The 9078-nt window shown below is 35.0% G+C and overlaps 2 non-coding genes and 1 pseudogene across 3 annotated transcripts; all 3 read left to right on the plus strand.

Annotated features, from left to right (window-relative positions):
* Window positions 1–2154: 2154 nt before the first annotated feature.
* On the plus strand, window positions 2155–2257 carry LOC112999865 (U6 spliceosomal RNA). The gene has a single exon (XR_003265083.1). It is a non-coding gene; the product is annotated as a U6 spliceosomal RNA (small nuclear RNA).
* A 40-nt stretch (window positions 2258–2297) lies between these two features.
* On the plus strand, window positions 2298–6519 carry LOC100806740 (pentatricopeptide repeat-containing protein At1g77405-like; annotated as a pseudogene). Its single transcript, XR_418928.4, has 2 exons — window positions 2298–3875; window positions 5983–6519. The product of XR_418928.4 is annotated as a pentatricopeptide repeat-containing protein At1g77405-like (transcript).
* A 1616-nt stretch (window positions 6520–8135) lies between these two features.
* LOC112999854 (U6 spliceosomal RNA) lies at window positions 8136–8238 on the plus strand. Its single transcript, XR_003265072.1, has one exon. It is a non-coding gene; the product is annotated as a U6 spliceosomal RNA (small nuclear RNA).
* Window positions 8239–9078: the final 840 nt, after the last annotated feature.

Raw genomic sequence — 9078 nt, forward strand, 5'->3', positions numbered from 1 at the left:
GATTGTGTTTTGTGTGTGTTATAGAGCGCATTCGTGATTTATTGATTTGGATTTCAATCTTTCATTGGTAATGCGTTTCTTGCTGTGGAATTCTGGATTGTTATTGATCGATTGGATGCTTTGTATTTTGTGTTTTGGTGCCTATGTTGGTAACATTTGGGAGCATTTTTTTAATGTATTTTTTTTTCCCTTTAATCCTTTTACACTTAAAGTGTGTTGTTTGACGCTTAACTTGCATACTTTCTAGCATTTTCCAGCTTAGGTTTTTACTAAGGTGTGTATAATATGTTACCTCGTGAGTTTAGCTAAATGATAGATTTGGAGTGACTGAAAAAAACAATTTTAGGTGTTGTTTCGGTAACCATTTCAAGTTTGAAGAAATAAACTCAAACAATGTCCTTAAAAGTATTTCTGGGAAAGTTTAATTAAACCTTTTGGAAAAAATGTTAGTTCTGTGAAACACTGGAAATGTTGAAACGGTCATTTTGGATCTTCTTAAAAATAAGAATATAGTTCTCCTTTTGTATTCTCTTCCTCTTATTTTTTCAGAATGAATGCATATGTCAAAAATGTCCAAACTACTCACAAAGTATAAGTTGCAGTTGGAATAGATTCATTCTTTTGAATTGTGGTTAAGTTTTGCAAAACTTTTCCTTGTAAATCATTTGTGCCCCAAATAACCCGCAGAGGCATGGAATGATGGAAGGATTGGCATGTAACATATGGTTTGTTACCTGTGATTATCTTTCTTCCACTAGAAAACCCAGCATACAGGACCTGTCACAATGATGATTTTTGTAATTTCAGATCAGAAGCATTATAAACCTCAGTATCCTTTTGATCTTTTTATCCTTGCTTATTTAAATTTCAAAGGAAATTGTGTAGCCTAGTTTATCATTCATCATTGTATTGATTCCTAGTTTGAGTTGCTAGCATTACTGTAATAAATTTATTGATATATAAGTAGTTAAAAGTAAATATTTAACAATTAATTTATTTTTTCTAAAATCAAATTTTTAATATCTTTTTTACAAAAAAATTATTTTTTTATTTGAATCGGATACCAGACAGGATTGGAGATATCTGATACCCAACGATACAGGGATGAGATAATAAATTTTAACACATTGGACATCAAGAACGAGTATGATGATATGTTGAAGAGTAAGGGTTGGAGAATTGGGATCAAGGATTGAGGAGATAATATCCGTCCTCGTCCAGCCTCATTGCCATATCTACACTGCCTAAAAATAAAATTTTTACTATTCTTTTTAACCAATGATCTATCATAATTAAAGGATGTTTCACCATTAAGTTTAAATTTGAATTAGTTTTTGGAAAGGGATTGTGTAGAATACTGAATACGTAGATTACAGATTTTTCTAAATTGATCATGGTAAAACCATTTTGTGAGGATTAAGTTTGTTTTAGAAACAACTGTTGAACATTTTTAATTTCTCTTGTAGATGGTTGTATCTTAATCAAAATGCTAAATGTATGCAAGTATCAACCATGGCTATGAAAATAGACTTGAAACGATGTGGGAGAAGAATTTGAAGATTATGAAGAAATGTAGATATCATTATAAAACCTATTTTATTATACAAATACACTTGTTTTATCTTTTCTTTTCTACAAAACATTATAAAAAGTAAAATATAACTACTTTGTTTTTTAATAAAAAAAATTCAATGGGAGATACTATGGATTCAATTACCTTACTGATTTTATTTCATATGTGCCAGAAGTATTTCAGTTTATTTTGAAAAATCAGAAAAAAAATGTCTGGAATAAAATATAATAAGCGATACTAATAAATAATTGAACAAGATAAATGGTAAAATGTCAAATCAAAACTAGGCTACAGAGTGCAGAGCAGAGTCATGATGAATGACAGCTAGTTCTACTTACTACACCGATTCTTGTGTACATAAAAATATTTTAAAATAATTGAATCTTTCTTTAGCCAGCTTTGACAACAATGTACACCGTTCGTACTTCTTACTGGTAGGCAATGCTTCTTGTTTGCTTTCGGTGGAAGGTGTATATACTCAACATTACTTCTTTTTCAGCGTGTTTTCTTACGGGAGTCCCACACCGCCCAAAACTAATACAGTATTCTTGTTTATAAAGAAGTGCACCACTTCAATTGTTGTCCCTTCGGGGACATCCGATAAAATTGGAACGATACAGAGAAGATTAGCATGGCCCCTGCGCAAGGATGACACGCACAAATCGAGAAATGGTCCAAATTTTTTTTGAAATTTCTCTGGTTAGGTTTCTTTCCTTCTTAACACTTTGATTTCCCTTCTTCTTCCTATGGTTATGGCCTGTGTTTTAGTTTACATCTTTTGCACGAAGAACCATTCCGCAAATATCAACCCCCACACTCCACCGTGCAAATTCTGAATGATTGCAACAAACTCACTGCGTCATTTCCCCAAACACCTTGCAAACCAAGCCCTGGTGTTGGTAATCAAAGACCTCCCATTCGATGCCCCCCCCCCCCCACCGTCACCCCTCCATGGTCAAACGACGCCGTCACAGAGGTTCTCCGTTCCATCTCCCACTACACACTCCAATTCCCTCGCTCCATCGGCCGCCAGCACACCTTCCGCCACCGCACCCCTCTCCGTCAGCGCAACCTCAACCTCGAACACCGCAAGCTCCGCAATAACACCCTCCTCCTGGGCCCCACGGCCCACCTCGACCCCTACAAAGCCCACCACCTGGGCCCACTCAAAGCCCTCGAGTTCTTCCACTGGCTCGAATCCCGCTTCAACTTCCCCCACTCCGAGCCCACGTGCCGCGAACTCGCCTGCCTCCTCGCCCGCGCCACCGCCCTCAAACCCCTCTGGCACTTCCTCAAACACTCCCCTCACGTGACCACCGCCACCGTCACGTGCCTCATCAAACTCCTCAGTGAACAAGGCCTCGCCGACGAAGCACTTCTCACCTTCCACCGAATGAAGCAGTTCCGCTGCAGACCCGACACTCACTCCTACAATACCCTAATCCACGCGCTCTGCCGCGTCGGGAACTTCGCAAAAGCCCGCTCCATTCTCCAGCAGATGGAGCTCCCCGGTTTCCGGTGCCCACCGGATACCTTCACTTACTCCATCCTCATAAGCTCCTACTGCCGGCATGGAATCCTCACTGGCTGCTGGAAGGCCACAAGGAGGCGAATATACGAGGCCGGGCGATTATTCCGGTTGATGCTCTTCAGAAAATTGGTTCCTGATGTCGTCACTTACAATGCCCTAATTGATGGGTGCTGTAAGACTTTGCGCATGGAGAGGGCGCTGGAGCTGTTCGATGACATGAAAAGGAGTGGCGTTGTTCCGAACCGTGTTACTTATGGGTGCTTTGTTAGTTACTATTGTGCTGTGAATGAGATTGATAAGGGTGTTGAGATGCTGAGGGAGATGCAGAGGCTGGGGGACGGGGTTGCTAGTTCAAGTCTGTATACACCCATCATTCATGCGCTTTGCGAAGCTGGGAGGGTCGTTGAGGCTTGTGGGTTTCTTGTTGAGTTGGTTGAGGGAGGGTCCATGCCGAGAGAGTACACTTATGGGTTGGTTTGTGATGCGCGGCCGGGGAGGGTGGTTTGTTCGAGGATGGTGATGGTTATGGTGATGGGATGCACAAGAGAATTAAGGATGGGATATGGAATAGGTATAGGCAAATAATGAAGGTGAAACCCGTTATGCGTCGCAAGGGCTATCCCGAAATGGAGGAACCAGTTTGAGTTTGAATGCTTGAATCTAGTGTTGAGTTGGATTTGAATTTCTGCTAGTGAAGTCAATCAAGAGTGTGGTTTTCTTCAAATGATTATTATTGAGCTAGTGGGGGGATCTTTGATTCTTCAGATGCAGGTATTCCACATTACATGGTACTGCTGTTTTGCTTCCAAACAAACTTGTTGCCTAGATACGTGGACTGGCTTTGTTTTTGATTTTGTAGTTACTCCAAGGAACTAACATGCTAATGATTTCAACATCTTACATAGAATTAGAATACTAATCATCTTTCCTTCGCATAATACCATGTTTAAGACTGTTAAGACATTGGTTGCAGTAGTATAGCTGTGTAAATCATTTTTATGCTTGCAGCAGTTTCAGCACTACCTTTTTTCAGTTGCTGAATTTATTATTTACCTGATGTTTTAACTGACTGCTCCTAATGGGAAGGGAAAAGGGGTTTGTTTGTTGTTAATGTTGAATATTGAGTTTACTTGCTCATCTTCCACTATTACTAGTGGATAGGGTCTTTAAAAATTGTCCTATTTTTGTATAACACAACTTGTTCACGCCTTACAGTTTTCAACATTATCTCATCTAGTAGTTATACATATGGTACAGACAGAGTAAAAATGACAATGTAATAAAAGGGATGGGAACCATAACTGAGAATTAATCTTAAGCAAAGCAAAGCACACACATAATGGAACTATGGAAGCTATATATTAAGTTGATCTCTTGGCTACTCAGAAAAGATTGTTGACTCCAGAATGCCTGGGATAATAGGAAACAGAAGGTTGTATCATCAAAGTAGATTCTTAGATCCTATGTAGAGGGATAGGAAACTGTTTTTTTTGCTAATGCTGAATATCTTTCTACATTTTTGGCATGTTTTAGAAGGATGTTTCCTCTTCTTTGCTCTCTCATTTTTCTTTCATCTAAAAAAAATGAGTTTTCAAAGTGAAATGTCATTCAATTGTTATTGCTTTCTTTTATTATGGTCCATTCCCTTAGATTTTGTTAGAAGACCTTGAACAGCAAAGTTTGGCTGAAGAACACCAGATTTCTGACTTCTTCATGCGTCCTGTGTCCTATAACCTATTTTGCTTAGCAAAGTTTGGGCATGTTAGAGAGAAACCAACAATATCCATGTGTAAAGTACTCAACCTTCTGAAAATTCCTGCATAATAATTCTATTTTTAGCAAACTAGTTAATTTGTTCACAGGAATAACTGCTCTCCATCCTAATAGAAATAACTGCCCTAGACTGCCAGAAGTAGTAGTGACAGAAACTTGTCTTACCCATCCTAAGAAATATAAATTTCAGAATCACAGGATTATTCGAACATAAGAAACCATCATGCTAGCAGGTGGTAGTAACTTGCAAACACTACTTTTTTTTTGTAAGCATAATAGTTGTACTGATGGTATAAACTCGGTTGTTCCCTTTCCTTTGCTGATAAACCTAGTCAAATGGCACTACTCTAGAAGCCAAATATGGTTGATCTGAAACCATAACAATTTTGCCGAACCTTTTAGAACCATGACTTATCGAATATGTTATGGAGATGATCACAAATTTGAAGTGCTGTAAACTTATGTGCTCAATGACATGACATGGTTTGATAAACCTAGTCAAATGGCACTACACCCTTAATATACCACTCTTGGAAAATCAATGATGAGATCTGACATTTACGTTTTTGGCGTAGTGTTATTGGAGCTAATTACTTACTGGACGTAGAGCATGTGATGATACCCATGGCCCTGAAAAGCATCTTGATGAGTTAGTAATTATTCATAGTTAATGAGTGAGTCTTTTCTTTTTTTTGGTTCAGCCCAGGATTAATAAATCATTTTTTTCTCAATTGAATAATATACATATTCTGAACATACCAGATCACATTTGTTTCAACTCGTGCATTTTCTCACCAGTCTTCCAATGAAATGTATGTTTACTCTTGTATTTTGCATTTCTAATTTATCTTATTCACTTGAAAGAGGATGAAGCTGGATTAAGAATAATTTTCTTATTTGATTAGCTGAATCTATGAATATGCAGGCGTGTTAGTATTGTAGAAAGGAATGATAATAGACTTATAAATTATAATATCCAGGGAATATTATTGCATTGTTTGTTCTGTATGTTCTAGCCCTACATAAGTAGTTGCAGTTTGATAAGTATGGTCAAGATTGTTTTTTCAGTTGCAAGGTTAACAGCTTGGTTTCCTAATGTCTGTAGGCAAGTCCAATGTTCAGACAAGGAATTTTCGTAATTGGCAGATCCACAGTTGCAAGGTCACTGCCCAGGATCTGGTCTAACGATGGCCATTGAATTTGCATCCATGTATTTCGAGAAAAGCCACGTCACCAGCCTGATGTTAACACATTAGCTCTAGATTACTTGTCATCTGAGCAGCATGCCCCCAAAGTATCCATGAGGAACCAAATAGGTTGAGAAATTGAACTTTTAATTCTCCTGTAACTACATGCCCCAGAGTATCAAAGATAATGTGTTGTAATCACATCCTTCAAGAATACAAGGGAGAAAGGATATCCCTTAAAGCTGATGAGAAGTGGCTGGTATCGAAAAGGTATAGGAACAGTGAGGACACTTCAGAAGATAATGTGTTAAAGATTTAAATGTACTAAATAGAATTGGGTTGGCCAGCTTTTTCTAAAGTACAGTTTAAGCACTTATAACTAAACCAATGGGGGTAGGATCAGCCCAAGGATAAACAAGAGCTAAAGCAAATTTCAAAAGAATTCTTTCTCTGAATGTGTTGAACTTTTTTACTTTACTAACTTATGTAGTATTTTTATCAATATAAGGGACCTTTCCTACTTTATAAATACTAATAGTTTATAAATACTAATAGTAAATATTTACAAAGACAAAAAAAATGAAGTCAATGTCAATAAATACATGAGAGAATACTAATTTTACAAGATCATTAATACTTTCTTCTAAAATGACTATCGTGAGGTTATTTCATGCAGATCAAGAAAAAATAAGAAATAAATGAAAAAGAATAATAATTTTATAAGATTAATCTTATATTATCATTAATTAATTTTTAGATTTTGTAGTTTATCATTAATATATAAGGGATATAAGTGGAAAGAGTGATTAATGTTACATTAAAAAGTTGAAATGATAATTTTTTAAATTATTTTTTTACATGACAATTATAATAGGTTGGAGGGAGTAATTTATTTTTAGTTTTTTTTATCTATCATTAATATTATAAGATATGATTAAAAAAGTAAATAGTGTTACATTCAAAATCTAAAATGATAATTTTATTTTGAGACTTATTTTTTTACACGATGATTATTTTGATACTTTATTTAATTTCATTTGGATCAATGACATGTTGGTAAGATTTTAGTATTTTAAAAAAATTATCTTTATCAAAATAATTAAATATAAGAGAAAAAGTGCACTAACAATATAAAAGTATTTTATGTTGTCTTTTACTTATAAATTACCATTTATGATAAATTAGTTGATTTTTACAAAATTGTCCTAAAAGTCATACAAACGATAATTTGTGATTGAATGACAATTTTACATTGACTGGACATCACTATTAAACTCTAAATTTAAAATGTTTTTAAACTCAAAGATATATATAAGTATACACTACATAATAATGGAGGTGTAAGATTAACTTGTGATATAAAGAAAAAGAAAGAAGAAAAAAATCATAAATTTAATTCTTTCTGCCAATAAAAAAATTAATAATTAATGTTTGCCCATAAAAGAAACTATACAGTACTATTAGAGTGTTTGTAAAATAACATGAAATAGAAGTAAATAAAAATAAAAATTATGAATTAAAATAAGATGTAAAAATATGAATTTTATCTCATTTTATTGTTTATTTCATTTCTTTTTAACTCACCTTTGGTGCAAATACAACAGTTTGAAAATAAACTGCTAAGTTGTGAATCTCACCACTAAAATCTATTAAAATATAATTTTAAAAGATAAATTTGTTATTCAATAATAGGCTTTTAAATATAGGAAAATGCATAATTTAACTAATTAAAGAAAATAAAAATGCAAGTGCGGTGACAAGACAAGCTAGAATAAAGTTGCAAAGAAATGACAGGGCTACAAAAGGCTCACCTACTTCTGGATTTACCAAACTTCTGTTTGTCCCCATACTCCAAAAACAAAACCATTTTTTTTTATCTTCGTTTTTGTTTGCTTTGACTGTGAGTTGAGGCCCAACTTTCTGCTTCTGTCCGACTCTATTTGATGAATTTTGTTTGCCTCCTGTGATGTGAAGGATGTATCATTGAAAGGGAACGTGTCTCAATGATCCCACATCGGCCAAATATGCTCATTACATTGCGTTTATATAGTCCCAGGAAAACATATGGATTGTCCCTTCGGGGACATCTGATAAAATTGGAACGATACAGAGAAGATTAGCATGGCCCCTGCGCAAGGATGACACGCACAAATCGAGAAATGGTCCAAATTTTTTTGGATTTCGCTTTTTCGCTCTTTAACTTAAGGTGTCTTCCCTTTTCCAAATTTGGCATGTAGGGTTTAAGGAGGTTGAGGTTAGTTTCTACTAATTATGAAAGATATGAGATGACATGGTTTCAGCTGAGAAAACTACCTTTTTGATATATTTATCAAATTCAATATAGCCTTTTATGGTTTGAACTTTGAAGTGTATTTTACCTTCAAGTTTATTGTAGTTTGTAATGCATAATAATCAGAGGTTCTAGCACAATCTAGCTTTAGAGTGTTAGCTTAATGGGCGTATACTATCTCATAGTAAATTATGTCATGAATTTGTTATGGTTTCAATTTTGTTATTAATTATTAGTAGCATTGTTTGGTAGCAATATTTGCTGGTGTAGCCTACCAAGTGGTGAAGTTTTGACTTGATGCACAGCTTTTAGGTTTTTGATATTATATGAGTAGATTTTTGTTCCATTGCATTGATTTGTTGGCATCCTATGCCAAACCTGTGCAATAATGTTATAATAAACAATCAGAAGTTTGTGATAGCTTAATATATTAAGAAATCTTTGGTCATGTGTTTTTTCCTAAATTGTCTGGGATCTTGCATTGGTGCCAAAACTAAAATTTATCTTCATATATATATATATATATATATATATATATATATATATTAGTAGTGTGCTGTTGGGGATCATCAGGCAAGTGAATTTTCCCTCAATCCCATTTTTCTATCTCCATGTTGTGTTTGTTGGATTTTTGATGATGAATAGAGTTTTTTCTTGCTTATATGCCCCCCATACTTTTTTTATCTCTTGTTTGATGGGGGACGATGTTATTCACAATTAGAGT

Source organism: Glycine max, chromosome 16 (assembly GCF_000004515.6).
Source record: "Glycine max cultivar Williams 82 chromosome 16, Glycine_max_v4.0, whole genome shotgun sequence".
NCBI classification, from domain to species: Eukaryota; Viridiplantae; Streptophyta; class Magnoliopsida; order Fabales; family Fabaceae; genus Glycine; species Glycine max.